The sequence below is a fragment of the Saimiri boliviensis genome, chromosome 3 (assembly GCF_048565385.1).
Source record: "Saimiri boliviensis isolate mSaiBol1 chromosome 3, mSaiBol1.pri, whole genome shotgun sequence".
NCBI lineage: Eukaryota > Metazoa > Chordata > Mammalia > Primates > Cebidae > Saimiri > Saimiri boliviensis.
In genome coordinates this window covers 28020218-28040715 of record NC_133451.1, presented here as the reverse complement: position 1 = coordinate 28040715, position 20498 = coordinate 28020218, and positions in this window count along the sequence as shown.

Genomic DNA, 20498 nt, shown 5'->3' with positions numbered 1-20498 from the left:
TTCTGAGAATTCTATATTTTTCAGTAAATGAGAAACTGAAGCTAAATGACAATCTGATGATTACAAACTATATTCAAAACAACTATATTAATGGGAAATAATATATTATTTTGAGGAATAAAGAAAGAGATGTGATGAAGATTTAAGAAAGGAAAGTGCTTTTTCGTTTAGTTGTACTTTGGTGGAAGAAACATCATCCTGAGCAAAAATCTATCATTTAAAAATTTAATTCTGATTTGAAGGCAAATGCAGTGGCTTTCCATTTTTAACTCTTTCATGATTTGTTAATCTGTAAGGCAAAAATGAAACTCTGTATACCTCAACTATGAAAATAGTTTCAAATCATTTCAGAAGTGGAAAAAAATTCATCTGATGCATTCTTTTTTTTTTTTTTTTTTTTTTTTGAGACGGAGTTTTCGCTCTTGTTATCCAGGCTGGAGTGCAATGGCGTGATCGATCATGGCTCACCGCAACCTCCGCCTCCTGGGTTCAGGCAATTCTCCTGCCTCAGCCTCCTGAGTAGCTGGGATTACAGGCACGCGCCACCATGCCCAGCTAATTTTTTGTATTTTTAGTAGAGACGGTGTTTCACCATGTTGACCAGGATGGTCTCGATCTCTTGACCTCGTGATCCACCCGCCTCGGCCTCCCAAAGTGCTGCGATTACAGGCTTGAGCCACCGCGCCCGGCCATTTGAAGCATTCTTTTGGAAACATGTTTGAATACTAATCTTAGATTTAAAAGCAATATTCATAGTTTTTAATGGAAGCTTTAATAGTTCCAGTTGTGGTGAATCTCATTCATAAGTCTAAAAGGATTCGTTAAATGTGTGTATAAATAGAAATAAATATACTGGAAACATTTAGACAAGGGTAGAATTGTGGCCACTTTTGATTTTTAAAAAATATTCGGAGACCCATTTGTTCCAAAGAAGTCTGAATACATGATTAGTTTTTATTTCTTTAGATGATGACATTGTCTTGAAAAATGCCATGGAAAACAAGAAGAAAAAAGAAATATAAAAATATCAAATGGAAAATCTAGAAATAATTCATACATTTCATATTGTACTCTGTTCTGATTACTGTGGTGAAATCTCATGACTTTCTGCTGTGTCCTGCCTGGGACCATGAATTATTCCTTTGTCCAGCATATGCATGCTGTCTAAACTCCCCTTCCTTGAGTCACTGAGTAGCCTTCTTCTAATAATCAGATTAATTGTGGATGTATCACAGTGCTTGTTTTCAAGTAATCCTTATTTTACTTAATAATAGCCCCAAAGCACAAACCTACTGATGTTAGTGTACTGTTATAATTGCTTTATTTTATTATTATTGTTAATCTCTGTGCATAATTTATGCACTAAACTTTATCATAGGTAATGTATTTATAGGAAAAAGACAGTGTATATAAGATTTGGTGTTACTCATGATTTCAGGCAGCCACTGGGGTTCTTGAAACATATCTCAAGGGGAAGGAGGGCATTACCCTGTTTCAAACCCATATTCTTTTTGCCCAATAGACTATTCCCTTTTTGTTTTCCTGGTTAACTATATTTTAGTTGCTATTACACTATAAACTATATGTGCATTTTTTTCCTATAAATTACCATAATCCTTGTGATTATGAAATTATTTGATTAATGGTGAAATTTGTCTATTTTCTCACATTGTTCTTTGTCTACCTCTACTGTAGCAAAGATTATATTAATACTGTAGTGAAATACTATTAATAAATAATAAATACTATAATACTGTAAATTATATGTGCATTTGTTTTCCTGGAAATTACCATAATCCATTCTTGTGATTATGAAATTACCTGAGTAGTGGGGAAATTTGTCTATTTTCTCACATTGTTCTTTCCCTACCTCTACTGTACCAAAGATTGCATTAATAGTAACTGTAGCAAAGATTACATTAATAGTAAAATACTAAAATGCATTAGAGGTAGAGAAAGAACAATGAAACACTGAAAAGGGTCTCCACACATAGAACCAGATGAGTCTTTGAAAGTTAAGTGTGGTTGACCATGCATTACTATATAGTAAGAATGGGCAGTAAGAATGTCATCCCGTGAACCAAAGTCAAACATCAAAACTTCTCCCTTTGTTTTCTCTTGCACAGAATCCCCAGTGTAAATTATGGTATGCAAGTCGTAAAGGTAATAAAAGGAGCCGCGCGCGGTGACTCAAGCCTGTAATCCCAGCACTTCGGGAGGCTGAGGTGGGCAGATCATGAGGTCAAGAGATCAAGACCATGGTGAAACCCTGTCTCTACTAAAAAATACAAAAATTAGCTGGGTGTGGTGGCACGCACCTGTGGTCCTAGCTACTTGGGAGGCTGAGGCAGGAGAATTGCTTGAACTCGGGAAGTGGAGGTTGCAGTGAGCCGAAGTTGTGCCACTGCACTCCTGCCTGGTGGCTGGCAACAGAGCGAGACTCTGTCTCAAAATAAAAATAAAAATAAAAATAAATAAAAGGATACCAAAGAAGATGAGTTGTGATGATGCTTGCTTCTCTAGACTAGACATAAGTACTGCATTTTCTATTCTCTTGCAACCTGCTAATATCACTGCCCCAAATAATGTGCTTTGAGATTATAAGACACACAATGTGGTTTCAAATGGCGAGCCACTGCAATAGTGGCAACAAAGATTCTGAAGAAGTTAAAATTAAAGTCTTCATACATTTTGATGGAGGCAAGCTGGTGAGAGGATAGTTGGCTAATTTAAAAAGAAAAGGTCCAGATTGCACTCAAGAAGAAAAACAAATAAAGGGGTAAGATAGTGACAAGAGGTAAAGTACTATGACATATTCTAGGATGTAGGAGTGAGTAGAAAAGGAGAGAGAAAGGGAAAAGCTTCTTATGATACATTTGGGTTTTGGCCCAATGTTACTGGTAGTTTTCTATTAGGTTGTTGTCATTACTGTTTATATATTACATAAGTAACAATTTGTATGTATACGTATGTGTCATATAACATAAACATGTATTAAATACTTCATTTATTCATATTATACATTATTTATATAGTTATATATTATCTATTACTTGTAATCATGTTACTTATATTTTATATTTCATGTTTTATATTTTATATTGTTTACTGTTAAATAACCAGAACAATCTTCCAAGAACAATTATTTTTCAATGTTTTTATTTGTATTGTATTGACACAGTCCCTATGTTGGTGTGAAATACCATTCAAGATATTCAAACTGCTTTTTCTCTAGATTGCTAGGACATTTTGTTTCACTGTATTTGAGAATATAAAAAAATTATATGTCATAAGCCTACTTGACTAAAAGTCTTTCATGTATATCATGAAGATGTTATACATTTAGATATAATCATCATTATGAAGGTTCTGGGTATTAAAATTATTTAACTTTTCCCTGGGTATTAAAATTATTTAACTATCCCTTGCCTTGTATTCTTTTCAACACTTAATAATGATAGTGCAATGGTTAATACCACAAACTATCTCAAAATGCAGAACTTATTTTAAAGAGGAAAAAAACTGAGATCTTTCCAAGTTCACATAGTAAAAAATGGATCAGGATTAGAAATTTACAACATAAATTTTATAATGTGCTGTGTAGCGTATAGCACAGTAACAAGGGATACCGATACTGAGGTTCAATACATCTGAGTCCAAATCCTATGTTTTCCTAACAAGATGTGTCCATAATCAAAGTTTTTAATCTCCCTAAGGTCCAATTCCTTCACCCTTATAAGTGAACATTTACAGAACAATATTTGTTCTTTACTTCTTTGCTAAATAAGTTAGAATTCAGTTCACTATGTGCCCAGGAATCTGAGAGAATTTATTCAGCTGCAGAATAAATAACCAATTCTCTTTAATTATTACCGTGTGAGTGAATTTTATTGGCTTCAGAGCAATATATTTTAAATACATGAGATATTTTTCTTATTTAAATTATTTTAAATTGCTAGAATATGGATTTTTTCCAGTTTATGCTTAGGTTAATAATGCCAAGTCCATCGTTTGTCATTTTAATAGCTTTTAATTGTCCTTTGGTCAATATAAGCATATGTTAAACGTGACTTACTTGCAGTTTGTCCACATGTAGCATCGTAATTGGAATCTCAAAATATGCAGAGAAAGCTGGATAGCAAAATTATAATTAAATGCTATTTGTGCTTTTACTCTTGATTAAAGGTCAAACATAAGTCACAGAATTCTAGAAAGAAATGGTCTCATGGAAACCACCAAATGTATTATCTTCATTGTATGGAAAACAAGTCAATACATTAAATTTAGAAATTACATTTACTGGCATAATTAAGAAAAAATACAGAATTATGCATTTGTGGATTTGTACAAACTTCCAGTACTTCTTTTATTACACATACCAGATTTCAACAATTTACCCACAAGTCTACCTTAAAAGGTTTTGGTGAATTTAAGTTAATGTATTACTTTTATATTTCCCTACTAACATGAAATATAGTAAAAATAATAAAACATATATGTGTACATATACATATGTGTGCATATGTATGTATATATGTGAATATATATGTATGTTTGTGTGTGTGTATATATACATAACATTTGCTAAAATATTTGTTTAGTTGCAGATATTCACTTTGTATTGCCCAATAACTAGATCATTCTTCCACATAACCGCAATATAATTTACACCTTACAATATACCACTACTCCTCATATGCAGTCTATACACAACTATGTCTATTTTTTTCTGAAATAAAAAGAATACATTCATTTTAATTGCAAAATCTATTGAGTTCCATTAACCTACAAGATTGCAATCAGGTAGCAATCTTCACCCAGAAAAAAAAACTAGTTTGATTTATATATACATTATATTTTGCCTTTCATGATGCTGGTCTTTTTAAAAAAAATTCCTGCACCAGTTGAGTTGCAGCTTCATCATTATTCTTGGACTCTTCATCATTATTCAGATTCCTTCTAATAGGACATCAATAGGATTCTTTCACAGACTGTGGTTTATCTGGATTTGTAAACTCTTTGTAGTTAATCTGTAATGGTTCTGTTTTAATTTTTCAGTTTTAATAAGGTTTGATTGAGAAATAAAATTGTATACAGTTATGAAATATAACATGAAATTATGACATATGTATACCTTATGGATTGATTAAATCAAGCTGATTAATATTTCTATTAGCTCACATACTTAACCATTTTTGTGGTAAGAACATTTCACATCTCTGCTATTAGCCATTTTTATGTATGCCATGCTTTATGATTAACCATAGTCATCATGCTTTATAATAAATTTCCATGATTTGGTCTTCCTGTCTGACCGGAAATGTGTGCATTTAAACCAACACCTCAATACTCCTACCTCCCAGCCTCTAGTACCCATCATTCTCCTCTCTGCTTCTGTGAGTTTTTGACCTTTTAAAATTCCACGTATAGGTGATATTAGGCAGGATTTGTTTTTCTGTTTCCAACTTACTTCATTGATCTTAATATTCCCCAGGTTCATTCATGTTGTCACAAGTGACATTATTCTTTTTCTTTAAATCTGAGTGATATTTCACTGTGTGCACACTTTCTTTATCCATTTATCCATTACTAAACATAGGGCAATTCCATGTCTTGACTATTTTGAATAATGCTGCAATGAACATGGGAATGGAGATATTGCTCCTACGTATTAATTTCTTTTTGTTTGGATATATCACAAGTGGTTTTCTCTTATTTTCATGGTATTTGTTCTAGCAATTTCAGTTTAAAGTAATCGTTTAGAGCTTCATTTTAAATAATGTTTAAACAAAAGTAAACAGAAAAATAAAAGCAGGCACAACATACATGAAATTAAAGAAACAATCTGTAATAGATAAATATTACATAGATCTCTATAGCACTTTGGCAAACTCAAACTTTGTATTTACATTATCACGGTTTGTATAATGTTGGTTATTGTTAGCATGTTTTCTCTGGTGGTCTCTGTTAAGGCATATTCTTCTACCTTTCATCTACTTTTTTATTCAGATTTCATTTGTTTGCATTTTGCTCATGTAAATCCTAGTCAGAAGACTAGGCAGAGAGTTGTTGGTCCAAAATGTCATGATTGAACTTTGAATTACAGCCTGGGACTTTTGATTAATTAAATGTAGAGGTCTTCAAGTACACCCAATTTATACACATGTCCTTTTGGAAGACACCAATTTTAATCGATATTTTGTTAAAATAAACTTGGTCCATCCATTCAAGATCAGAAGGCTCATCTAATGTTGTAGAACTTTTTTCAAGGGATGAATTTAGTGCTAATGCTATCAGAAGTGACATATTTATGCCTAACATCTTGCCAGCGCAGCTGACTCTTTTTTGTGATAGTGACTAAACATAGAAATTTGGTAATTAAAAATGGAATCAATATTCCAAACATTTGCCTCATGAAGGGCAGTATTATAGGTTTTTATGTGGAACTATCTTAAAGTAATATACAGTTAAGCATCAGTCCCTGTTAAAATATTGTTACTGATGAAAGGAAAATATTGTTATGAAATGGATAAGTAGAAGGGATGAGAAGTTCTTGCAGATCATCATATTTAATCTTTGACCCTCGAGACTACCCTGGGGTTTAACAGACAGGCTCTTGCTATCTTCAAAATGCTGGCTTTCATGTAAGGTTGGCTGCATTTGGTGCTTTTTAGTCATGTCTCTTTTCTGTTGCCTAGTTCCCAACTTTTCTAAAAAATGTGATAATCAAATGAATGAATTTTCTAAAGACCTAGAAGGTATAGAGTTCTAATAAGTCATTCTAGAGACATTTGAAATATAAAATCATCATAACAAGCTTGCCTTTATAATATTAAAAGTCCTTTAGCTTATTCTATGTCATTTGATTCTTGAATTAAAGCTGAGAAATAAACTAAGTATTTCTCATCACCTCAATGAAAAAAGTCACATCAGTGACTTTTTCAGCCCCAAAATATACACAGGATTTGTGCTCTGTCTTTTACACCTTCTAGCTGGCCCTTCCACTCTTCTGCTATGGAATGACACAGCCAGAAAGTCCTCATCAGATGCCAGCCCCTTGATCTTAAGACTTTCCAGCCTTCAGAATGGTGAGTTCAATACATTTCTGTTCGTTACAAATTACACAACCTATGGTATTCTGTCACAGCGGCCAAAAGAGATGAAGAAACCAAGTAAAACCTACTTCCCATAACTCATCTTTTTCATCTATTCTAAAATGATGGTGGAAATTGTCTGTTCTACTCATCCATCAATCAGATACCTCATTGCCTCCAACCTGGACTAAACACAGCGAAACCTCATGATACGTGGTGGAATGATTGAACTCACTATCTGTTGTAAACCTTGCTCCATTGATGGGGCTATAGCCTCTTGTTTGTATGTGTTCTGTTTTTTTTTAACCTTAGTTGTGTCATGTATCCGTTAGATTGTGACCCCAGATTATTTTACCATTTGGCTTTGTCTTTCCGGGATAGTCCATGATGCCTCCTGCACATATGCAACTATACATATTTCCTTTTTATTGTATATATTTCAGGTTCATAACATGATGTTTTGATTTTTAAAAGTCAAATATACATTCCCCTTTAGTTGTTGGTCATTTTACACCCTTTTCTGCTCTTCTTCTTCACTTAAAACATTTCTTGTTTTAAGGATAATTCCCCTTCCACATACACACAATCAAAACACAATTCTCAATTACGTTTTAATCCCACATAAAGTTTATACATATGCATTTACATACATATACATAACATAATATGAGTAACCATTCTTGTATTGATGATCATTTGTCTTGTTTCTTTTCTGCCAATAAGAAAAAGTCAATATTTGTATGTGTGTATGTGTTTCTGTATAAATCTCTTTTTCCTCTCTTCATGTGTGTGCATATATGTGTTTATATGCACATATATAAATACATTCATGCCTGTGTATTTGTGTGTGTATGGGTAATGGTAGACAGTGTGTATTTGTCATTTTAAAAAATTTTGTATCTTGCTTTATTTTCATAATATAAAAATTCTGTAATCCATTAATTCCACTAACAATTACAATTTTCCCCACAGTTCTTATTCTTACATCTCTGTCAGCCACCGATATTCACCAGCTATTTGGAACTGGCTACCTTCACATATTTTAGCCTTTTCAGGGCAATTGCATAAATAAGTTGTCATGCATTTGTTTGTCATTGAACTCCTGCAATAGCAGAGCAATGACAATAACAGACCCTTATAACAATTTAACACTTTAGTTTAGATAATAACTTCTTTCTGCATTATTTATTTGATTTTTCGCCAGAACCCTGTGCTATAAGGAAAGCAGCACAGTTATACATTTTTTTACAGATAATGCTGAATAGGAGAGAAATCAGTTCCTTGCATCAGGTCAGAGGAATTGGGACGAAGAATCAAACATTTCTGTGTACTTTACAATCACGTTTTCTAGAAATACAAGTAACTTTACTGAGTGCAGAAAACAGAACACTACTTCATGTAAAATTTACATTTTATTGTCAGTGGATTAACCGTTTCGTTTTTCAGTCTATACAATGTATGCTGAGAAATATCTTTCTAATCACTCACGTAATATTAAACCAAACAGAGACCTAGGACTTGTGGTCTACTTATTGAATTCTACCTATGACAACATGAAGGATATAGAATTTTATTTATTTCTATGTTTTTTAGCTTGTCATTGGCCCACCAGAACGTTTGCTGACTGGAAGCTGTGTTTTCAATCCTGTCCTCCCACTGCATTTGAGTTCCTTAAAAAGGAAGCTATTTCAATTCAGACAGGACTTAGTGATTAACCCTGTCAGAAAAAGAGTTGCTTTCATGTCTAAAACATAGTGATGGATTTTGATTGGTAACCTAAGGGAAATTGGACCACAATTCTATTACTAATCTAATGAACTATACATTACTACTCTAGACAAGTTTTATCATATTTTAATGCAAATGAGTCACTGTTCAATATTTCTGCTAAGTGTGTGTCTCACAGCATTATGTAGCTGACTGGACCATTACATAAAAATGAATATTTCAGTTTAATGATACAAAATTATAAACATTTCTTCAGATATTTGCTGCCCCTCCAATTGACAAATGTCATTATTTTATAAGCTATAGTTTTTATTTTTCAATTTCTCTCTTTAAAACAAATTCATGCAATGGGCTTCTCTAATTCTATATTATTTCTGGAAAAGGCACAGCTGAAATTGCCCAACTCTTTAACAACTTAATGGTTTTGAATACCTTCTACACAGCTGGGGTGTAGGCACGTGCCTTTGGCTCTGTGTGTCAGGTGTTCCCATGGAAAAACAATTAGATCCTCCAGCCTTGTGATAGCCTTCCTGGCAAAGAAGACAGGGAGAGTCTATTTTTCAGAGGCAACATTAGCCTAAGTCCTGGCGGTAACATTTGTGGTGTGTGATTTTAGGTGTCTGTCTGTAGCAACCACCTCTCACTGGACCCCATAGGAACAGTCTGACAGTAAGATTTGGCTATAATTCCTGGCTGCATGACCCCCAAGCTTATTTCTTTGTCTTCTGGGAGATTCTATGAGCTATCTAACATTCTTTATTATATTTATTTTTTCCATAAACCAGCTATAGGGGATTCTACTGTTTTGCCACTAAGACCCCTAATTGATATAAAGAATAACAAATCAATGCACTGTGGCCCTCAAAGCTGTCATTCCCGGTCTGAATTTTCTGGCAAGCTGTGGCAAGTGGATTCATTAATCTCATAAACAACAATAGGTTTTTGCAAGCTTCTATGTTTAACATGAAAAGAACAATACAGAATAACAAAGATTTCGTTTTTCAAATTGTTAGCCTAGAAAAGTGGACAAATACATGTTTAATGACTGTGCAGCAAAATTCGTCCTAATATAACACAAATATTAGTGTTTTCTGAAAGTACAGAAGATCACATACATTCTGGCTGATTTTTTGAAAATGATTACTATTTCACTAGGTACAAAATAAAAGGAAAGCCATGTTGAGTAAAGAAATCATGAAGAAATGCACACAGATTGAAAGTAAATTATGTATTGACAGTTTAATATATAGTCATGTAATGTAAAAGTCATTGGATACAATTATTATGGAGGAAACTGACAGGACAGCATTAAAAGACACTTTAAGAGCAGATGATGAAGGTCCTTAAAAACATGATAAAAATTTGGAAAAACAACAATGAGATAGCATCTTACATGAGTTAGAATGGCGGTCATTAAAAAGTCAGGAAACAATAGAAGCTGGAGAGGATGTGGAGAAATAGGAATGCTTTTACACTGTTAGTGAGAGTGTAAATTAGTTCAGCCATTGTGGAAGACAGTGTGGTGATTCCTCAAGGATCTGGAACCAGAAATACCATTTAACCCAGCAATCCCATTACTGGGTATATAGCTAAAGGATTGTAAATTATTCTACTATAAAGACACATGCACATGTATGTTTATTGCAGCACTATTTACAATAGCAAAGACTTGGATCCAACCCAAATGCACATCAAAGATAGACTGGATAAAGAAAATGCAGCATATATACACCATGGAATACTATGCAGCCATAAAAATGGAAGAGTTCACATCCTTTGCAGTGACATGGATGAAGTCAGAAACCATCATTCTCAGCAAACTAACACAAGAACAAAAAACACTGCATATTTTCACTCATAAGTGGAAGTTGAATAATGAGAACACGTGGACACAGGGAGGGGAACATCACACATCAGGACCTTTTGGGTGGTGAGGGGGTAGGGGAGGGATAGCATTAGAAGAAATATCTAATGCAGATGACAGGTTGTTGGGTGCAGCAAACCACCATGGCATGTGTATGCCTAGGTAAAAAACCTGCACGTTCTGCACATGCATTCCAGAACTTGAAGCATAAAAACAATTGGAAATACTCTGTGATAAGGCTGAATAGTGGACCTCTCAAAGATGTCTGTGAATGTATGAGTCTATCAATATGTTACATTATGTTGTACAAAGGACTTGCATAAATGATTAAATTAAAGAGTCTGCAATGGGAATAGTATCCTATATTAACCAGAAGGATACAATATAAACATCAGAATCCTTCCAAAAGAGGAGCAGAGGATCAGTCTTTGGTAGGAAATGTGACTGTAAGAGACACTCATGATACCAGGTAAAGGCCAAAAGCCAAACAATGTGTTCAGCTCCCACAATCTGAAAAATATGAGAAACGGATTCTCCTTTGAAGTCTCCAAAAGATTCCTTTCTGCTACCACCTTGATTTTAGATTTCTGAGCTCCAGAATTATGGAATAATACATTTGTGCTCTTTTAATCCACTAAGTTTGTGAAAATTTGTTATAGCCATATTGGAAAATTAACACATACACCCTAGAAAGAAAAGAAAATTTTTGACACTTGGAATTCAAGTGAAAAATATGCCAAAAATCATCATTTTAGAAAGCAGAGTCAAGTGAAGTATGAAGGCTTAATTAGAGAGAGAGAAGCTTAGTGTTAGAAAAAATAGGTGGCTTTTTGAAAAAATAAATCTAAGTTATTCGTCAATGAGAAAAGAGATAAAGAGACATTACAGAGAAAAGACATTAAACCTATTATAGTTGTCAAATTGGTTGAAATTATGGATGTAGCATGTTAATAAGTGGGAGATATCTAATATATTAAATATGATATATAAAGTATAATAAACATTTACTACATAATATGTTTGCAAGTATTGTTATTTGATTCTTATGCCAGGTCTATGAGCTGAATATAATTATTATTATCCCATTTTTGTGAAAAGAAAAATGCAAATTAGTGAGGAAAAGTAACTTACCCTAGTCACAGAGCAATCGAATTTTGATGTTAATAGGCTATTGCTGATAGGAATGAAGAAATAATGGCTCAAACAATAGGACCATTATGTACACAAACACTGTCTTATTTATTTAAGGAAAGAACAGGAATATCCAAATACTCTAAGGATTTGGGTCTGCTTAATGTCTCCCTTGCTAATACAAGTATACAAGAATATATAACTTTGGGGAAAATAATCAGTCTCCAGAAAGAGAGTCCCCAAGGACTGCCAAGCAATCGTGAAGACAGTATTTATCCCTTATTCCTAGAGAAGTTGTGCAGTGAGTGTCTAGGGAGTGGCATACTGAAAAGTTTCCTCAGGTTCCATTATGTTACAGACTTGCTAATCCACACTTAAAAGTCATCTTTGACTGTGAACTCATGGTGCACTGGGGCCATATACAATTCCACATATAATTTTGCATTTAACACATTTTTTTTTAAATGAAAGATACTAAAGAACAATCAAGAAAGAGGAAATCTATATGGTTCATCCTCTAGAAACTCAAGGTTGTGTCAAGATTAAAGATTTAAAGAAATAGTAAATACATTTTAGTATCCTAACTTCCAAAGTAGCACAGAGTTAACCACTGGAAGTGAGAATCTGAATTTTGCTCAAGACACTTTTGGGAATCAAGACAGATTAAGAAGATATTATAACATTAATTTTATTTGAATGATTTGATTTGAAATTAATTTGTATATAAATCTTTCATAGTTTTGCTCTCAGAAGCTAAAAGTGTTAGATGATAAAAATATTTTAAGAGCATTTTAAAATTTTTATAGAATGTTTTGATGTTTAATGTTTACAGTTGAAAAAATGGCTTTGTTTTTAAAATGTATTAATTTTTCATATTATGGGGAAAACTAATCAATTTGTGACCATAAGAGGGATGCTTATGAATAAATGTATAGCATATTTAATCTAGAAATTTTATTTCTGATTAATCAATTTTAATGATGTTTTCATTTTGGCCAGATGAACCTGAGTGAGCACTTCATGTTTTCATGGAGGGTTTTAGTGACAAAACCAGGGTATATTACCAGGACACATCATTTGGCTAAGACAGGGACATAGCTTTAAAATAACATAACATATTTTAAAAAGCTATTAGTCTTATGTGTCACCCAATAAAATGTCTTAGATAAAATGATAGAAGGATTTGCACTAAATACATACAGGAGCATATGGTTAATACTATGTGTCAACTTGACTGTGCTGTATGATACCCAGATATCTGGCAAAATATTATGCCTGGGTGTAACTGTGAGGGTGTTTCAGGAAAACATTATCATTTAAATCAGTGGACTGAGTAAAGAAGAGCCCATTTCACCATTTCACCAGTGTGGTTGGGCATCTAACCATTTACTGAGGGCCCAGAGACAAGAAACTGGTGAAGGAATGGTAAATTGCTTCTCTGATCTTTTAAATAAGGACATTCCATCTTACTTTGTTCTTGGACATCATACCTCCTCGTTCTTTGGCCTTTGGTCTTGGATGAAAAGTCACACCATTTGCTCATCTGCTTCTCAGGCCTCTGGACTTAGATTGAATTACACCATCAGATTTCCTGGTTCCCCAGATTACATATAGAAAATTATCAGACTTTCTGTCCTTCATAAGTTCATGAGCCAATTCTTATAATAAATTTCCTTTTAAATATGTATATATAGCTTATTGGCTCTTTTCTCTAGAGAACCCTGATTAATATACAGCAATTTGGGAAAATATTTTGACCAAATTGACTTGAACATTGTGGTGGATTCAGTTTAGCTACAGATTCTTCTAATGAAAGGTGACTATTTGGCCCCATCCTTTGGAAAATGCAAAACAGTGACTTTCCATCTTATATGATTTGGTTGCTTCTCCATCCAAATATCATCTTTAATTTTCACTCCCATAATTCTCATGTGTTGTGGGAGGGACCTAGCAGGAGATCACTGAATCATGGGGGCAGTTTCCTCCATATCATTCTCATGGTAGTGAATAAGTCTCATGATTTCTGATGGCTTTATAAGGGGAAACCCCATTTGCTTAGTTTCCCTTCTCTCTTCCGTGCCACCATGTAAGCCATGTGAAACTATGAGTCCATTAAATCTCTTATTCTTCATAAATTACCCAGTTTTGGGTATGTCTTTATCAGCAATGTGAAAACAGATTAATATATCACCCTTTCAATGTGTGAACCCATTGATAAGTAAAGCACGATGAAAATGATGCCATTCCAGATCTGGCCATAGGCAAGTTCTGTCTTACTTTCCAAGAGTTCTGAGTCAACATTTAGAGAGGCTCACTTACCTTCTACAGAGACCATAAGGAAAGGATATGAAACTAGATGGAGAGAAATATAACCCATTTGAGCCCTTTCTCACAGTTGTTCCCACTAAGCACCAGACTTCTAAGTGAAACCTATTTGAAGCCATCAAGCAAGACTAGCTTCCAGATTAATAGCCAAGTGACTATAATTTATATCATGTGGAACAAAAAATTTACCATGTAATCCCTGCTGATATGGCCTGCAAATTGTGAGATAAAATGATAGTTTTTTATGCCAACTAGTTTTGAGTTGGTTATGTGCAATTTTCTTGACTTCTCTGCTTTTCACTTTGCTCAGCTACAACATTGTCTTCAGAATCTTGTATGTTTGTTATGGTGATGATTTTAATTGTGTAATGATAAAGCTTAGATTGCCATCTACTGATTCTTACCATAGTTCTTGGCACATGGCAATAATAACTGGCATTTACTGGGGAATGTTTAGGTGCTAGGGACTGTAAAGATACCCAGGGGACAGTTCTTCATGCAGAAAAATTGCACTGCTTAAATTTGTTGGATATGTGAGCACTTCAAATTTTCTCTACTTGTAGAAGTAGATTTACATTGATTCATCTGAGCTCAATCATTTTTCCCTGTTTTATAATAGAGCAACCTTTTTCAATACAGTTAATCAGAGTTACAGAAAGCTAACAACTGGTTATATTCATAAATGAATGTATGACTTTGACTATATGAACAAAAATACTTTACATTTATAAGGATAACAGTTTATAAATGCTTTTAAAGCATGTCATATGTTTTGCGTCTAAAGAATTAATTCTGTGAAGCATATAGTGGAGAATTTCTACCCTAATTTTGCAGATGAAAATCATGAGTCTTAGAGATGTGACATGTGACTGTCAGTATTAAATGTGTGAGATGATATGAGAACAAGTTCAGACATTTTTCTGACATTGTGCTACATTCAACAATTTGAGCTAACTACACTGTGTTGTACCTTTCAAATGATTTTCCTCATTTTGTTGATATTCTAATTATTTTGTTTCAGAAGCCGATATGAAAGATTAATATGAATAATGCACTTACACTTGTTTAGAAAACTCCAACAAATACGGCATTTGGATAAATAAATTTAAACAAATAAAATTTCAAAAAAAAGCTCAGATACAAAATCTAAATAAAAAATTTCCAGCATTTCGTCCAAGAGCACGGTACAAAGTTCTTTATTCTAAGAGGAAAAGAACAAATGATTTCACTAAACTATGTCAACACTGATGCTTAATGTACAACCAGTGTCATTTCCAGGCAACCTCTGAAGTTGGTATTTAAAATTGTAATAGCTCTAGAATTAGTGACCATGCCATGCTATTACACTCTTGAAATAGTCCAATGAAAGCTGTGGCTAGAGTCACATGCAAGTGATGTAGAAATAATATTCTCAGGAATTCATCTGACTAAGCACAATGTAGCTATCAAAAATCCTAATTAAAGTACCTTTTATTTTGATTAAATCTTTTGATATAAGGCACTGTTTAAATTAATGGAATCCTACAAAAAATATAAGATAATGTGATGGCTGAAAAGGACATTTATCTGTCTACATTATACTCCTTTAACACCTGCAAGTTTTTTTTGGAAACAGAGTTTCACTCTTGTTACCCAGGCTGGAGTACAATGGCGTGATCTCCGCTCACCGCAACCTCCACCTCTTGGGTTTAAGTAATTATTCTGCCTCAGCTTCCTGAGTAGCTGGGACTACAGGCATGGGCCACCATGCCCAGCTAATTTTTGTTTTTTTTAGTAGAGACGGGGTTTCACCATATTGACCAGGATGGTCTTGATCTCTTGACCTCGTGATCCCCCTGCCTCATCCTCCCAAAATGCTGGGATTATAGGCATGAGCCACCGAGCCTGGCCAAGTTTTTAATATTAATTTAATATTAATTTAAAATTAATTTTTTTAATATTAATTTAATATTAATTGCAGAGGAGAATGAGGACATACTTATGAATCCTTAAAAAATACAATTAACACATTTACTAACTAGATGACTGTCAAGTCTAAGAATTTGGTGTCCACGGGGCATGATATTCATGATATTCATTATTTGCTTCTCTACTTCTGTGTGTCTGGGACTTTGCAAGTAATAGTCAATATACTTGATATTTAGTTTTATATCAAATAGAAATAAAAATAAAGCCTACAGTAGATGCTAATAGCACAAGATATTCTTATAATTTTATGATATAAGTTATCCTTACAGATTCTCAGAATATAGCTAAACATAATGTAAGCTTGTCTAAAAATCATAGAAAAGTTGTATAGAAGGAAGTTAAATACATGTATTAGAGTCTAGATTTAAATTCAGTTTTTATACCTTAAGAAGTACAACTACAAGCAAAGTAATTACTCTCTCTCTTCCTGTTTCTGACTCATTTTGTAATCTGTAAAATGAAGAAAATAACAGTAATATGGTTTGGCTCTCTGTCCCTGCCCAATCTCATCTCGAATTTCAGTCTCCATAATCCCCATGTGGTGAGGGAAGGACATGGTGGGAGGTGATTGGATCATGGAAGCTGTTTCCCCCATCCTGTTCTCTTCATAGTTAGTGAGTTCTCACGAGATCTGATGGTTTTGTAAGTATTTGGAAGTTCCTCTTTCACATGCTTTCTCACTTGCTGCCATGTAAGACATGGATCCATCCACTTCCACCAAGATTGTAAGTTTCCTGAGGTCTCTTCAGCTATGCAGAACTGTCAATCAAATCGCTTTCCTTTAAAAAGTACCCAGCCTCAAGTAGTATTCTTTATAGCAGTGTGAAAAGTGACTGATACAGCAAATCAGTACCAAGATAGTGGGGCATTGCTATAAAGATAACCTGAAAATGTTTAGAAGTGATTTTGGAACTGGCTAATGTGCAGAGGTTGGAACAGTTTGGAGGGCTCAGAAGAAGACAGGAAGATGAGGGAATGTTTGGAACATCCCAGAGACTTGTTGAATGGTTTTGACCAAAATGCTGATAGTGACAGGGACAATGAAGTCCACGCTGAGATGATCTAATGTGGAGATGAGAAACTTATTGGAAACAGTAGCAAAAGTCATCATTGCTATGCTTTAACAAAGAGACTGGCAGCAATTTGCCCCTGCCCTAGAGATTTCTGGAACTTTGAACTTGAGACAGATGATTTAGGGTATCTGGTAGAAAAAAAACTTTTAAGCAGCAAAGCATTCAAGAAGTGACCTGGATTATTCTGACAGCATTCCGTTTTTTTGTGTGTTCATACAGAGATGATTTGAAATTGAGACTTATTTTTAAAAGAAAAGCAGAACTTAAATATGTGGAAAATTTGCAGCCTGACCATGTGGTTGAAAAGCAAGACCATTTTCTTGGAAGAAATTCAAGCCAGCTGCAGAAATTTACATAAGTAATGAGGAAGTAAATGTTAGCAGCCGAGAAAATGGAGAAAATGTCTCCAGGGCAAGTCTGAGATCTTCAACACAGCCCCTCTCAACACAGGCCCTGAAGCCTAGAAGGAAAAAATGGCTTCCTCGGCCAGACCTACAGCTCTGTTGATCTCTGCAGCGTTGGTACTTAGTGCACTGTATCCCAGCTGCTCCAGCTCCAGCCTTGGCTAAAAGGGACCAAGGCATTGCTCAGGCCAGTGCTTCAGAGAGTCCAAGCCCCAAACCTTGGTGGTTCTCATGCAGTATTGGGCCTGTGGGTGCACAGGAGTCAAGAATGGAGGTTTGAGAACCTCCACCTAGATTTCAGAGGACGTATTGAAATGCCTCAATGTCCAGGCAAAAGTCTGCTGCAGGGGCAGAGCCCTCATGGAGAACCTCTGCTAGAGCAGCGTGAAAGAAAAATGCAGGGTTGGAGCCCCCACCACAGAGTCCACACTGGGGCACTGTGTAGTGGGGCTGTGAGAAGAGGGCCACCATTCTCTAGACCCCAGAATGATAGATCCACAGACAGCTTGCATCCTGTCCCTGGAAAAGCACCAGGCATTCAACACCAGACCATGAATGAGCTTCCTAAGGTGGTGTGAGACCACCCCTTGATTCATTGTGCCCAGGATGTGAGACATGGAGTCAAAGGAGATTATTTTGGAGCACTAAGATTTATTAACTGCCCTGCTGGATTTTTGACTCGCATAGGGCCTGTAGCTACTTTGTTTTGGCCAATTTCTCCCATTTGGAATGAGTGAATTTATCCAATGCATGTACCCCTATTTACCCCTATTTTACAGGTTCATAGGAGTAAGAGACTTGCCTTGTCTCAGATGTGACTTTGAAATTGAATTTTTGAGTTAATGCTGGTATGAGTTAAGACTCTGGGGGACTGTTGGGAAGGCATGATTACTTTTGAAATGTTAAAAGGACATGCAATTTCAAAGGGGCCACAAGCAGAATGATATGCTTTAGTTCTACGTCCCCACCTAAATCTCATCTTAAATTGTAATTCCCATAATAATTATATGTTGAGGGAGGGACCTGGTGGGAAGTGACTGGATCATGGGAGAGGATTTTCCATGCTGTTCTCTTGATAGTGAGTGAATTCTCATGAGATCTGATGACTTTATAAATGTTTGACAGTTCCTCCTTCCCACATTTTCTCTCACTTACCATCATGTCAGATGCACCTGCTTCCCCTTCCACCATGATCATAAGATTTCTGAGGCCTCCCCTCAGCCATGTGGAACTGATAGTCAATTAAAGCTTTCCTTTATAAATTACTCAGTCTTCAGTATTATTCTTTATAGCAATGTGAAAATGGACTAATACAAAAAATGTACCTTGTAAGCTTGTTGGAAGAAATAGGTGAGGTTGAAACACAACAAGTAGTCAATAGATATAAATTACTGTTATATTAAGTTAAATAGCTACTTTCTAAACTCAAAATCAAAATTGCCATTTAGTTTAATTTTTACATTCAATAAAGGAATTTAAAAAATTGAGTCATGAAGGAAAAATATATTTAAAAAAATTTTGCTGTGTGGGTGGCATTTACATTTTTGGATAAAAATTGTGCAGTCAACAATAATAGCAACATCAGTCTTAATGCTTTATGGTTCGGGGATGGTAGCTCACACCTGTAATCATAGCACTTTGGGAGATCAAAACAGGTAGATCACTTGAGGCCAGGAGTTTGAGACCAGTCTGGCCAACATGGTAAAAACACATGTCTGCTAAAAATACAAAAATTAGACAGGTGTGGCAGTGCACACCTGTAATCCCAGGTACTGGGTAGACTGAGGTAGGAGAATTCCTTGAATCCAGGATGCAGAGGTTGCAGTGAGTCAATATTGTGCCACTGCATTCCCGAAAATTTAAAAAAGAGCAAGAACAAACAAAGCCGAATTTCAAGAATTGGAATGAATACCTGATATCTCAATGTAAAGAAATTGTCACATGTCTGCAAGCATCAAAAACATTAAGGGATCCAGGCACGGGGGCTCACGCCTGTAATCCCAGCACTTTCAGAGGCCAAGGTGGCCAGATCACTTGAATCCAGGAATTTGAGCCCATCTGTGGCAACATGGTAAAAACCTGTTTCCACAAAGAAAAAATTAAAAAATGAGCCAGGCATGGTGCTGAGAACCTGTAGTTCCTGTTACTCAAGAAGCTGAGGTGGGGAGGATCACCTGGGCCCAGGAGGTCAAGACTGCAGTGAGCCAAGATTGTGCCACTGCACTCCAGCCTATCTCAAAAATAAATAATTTTATAAAGTGAGAGGATATTCCAGTGCTATACAGATATTCCAGTGCTGTATCCTGGTAACCTCATGAGTGCCAGTTCTGTGGTTATGTCTCAGTCCATTTTGTGTCGCTCTTAAAAAGTTCCCCAGACTAGAAAACTTTTAAGGAAAAAGAAATTATAGAGTTATGGAGGCTGGAATGTCCAAATTAAGATGATGGTATCTGGTGAGGCCCTTCTTGCTACATCATTACATGATGGAAGGCAAGAGAGTAGGAGAGGATGAGAGCAAACTCATGACCTCAAGCCCTGTTATAATACACATTAATCCATTTATGAGCGTGGAGTTCTCCATATCTATACACTTCCCTTTACACCCCAATTCCCACTACTTTTCCATTGGGGTTTAAATTTCCAATGCATTCTTTCTGGAGGACACATTCAAACCACAACAGGTAGTACTCAATTTTATATTATAACTAAAATTTCTTAAGTTTCCTAGCTAGTTTCTCATAGTCTTAGGTTTAGTTTGTGAGGTACTGAGCCTATATAATCAAAAAAAAATTACTTATATATAAGATAATGTAATTTAGAAGGCAAACATAAACATTACTATTGTCATTTGTTATTATTCTTTTATTAAATAAAAATAACTAATGAACAACACTTACATATCAGAGATTGT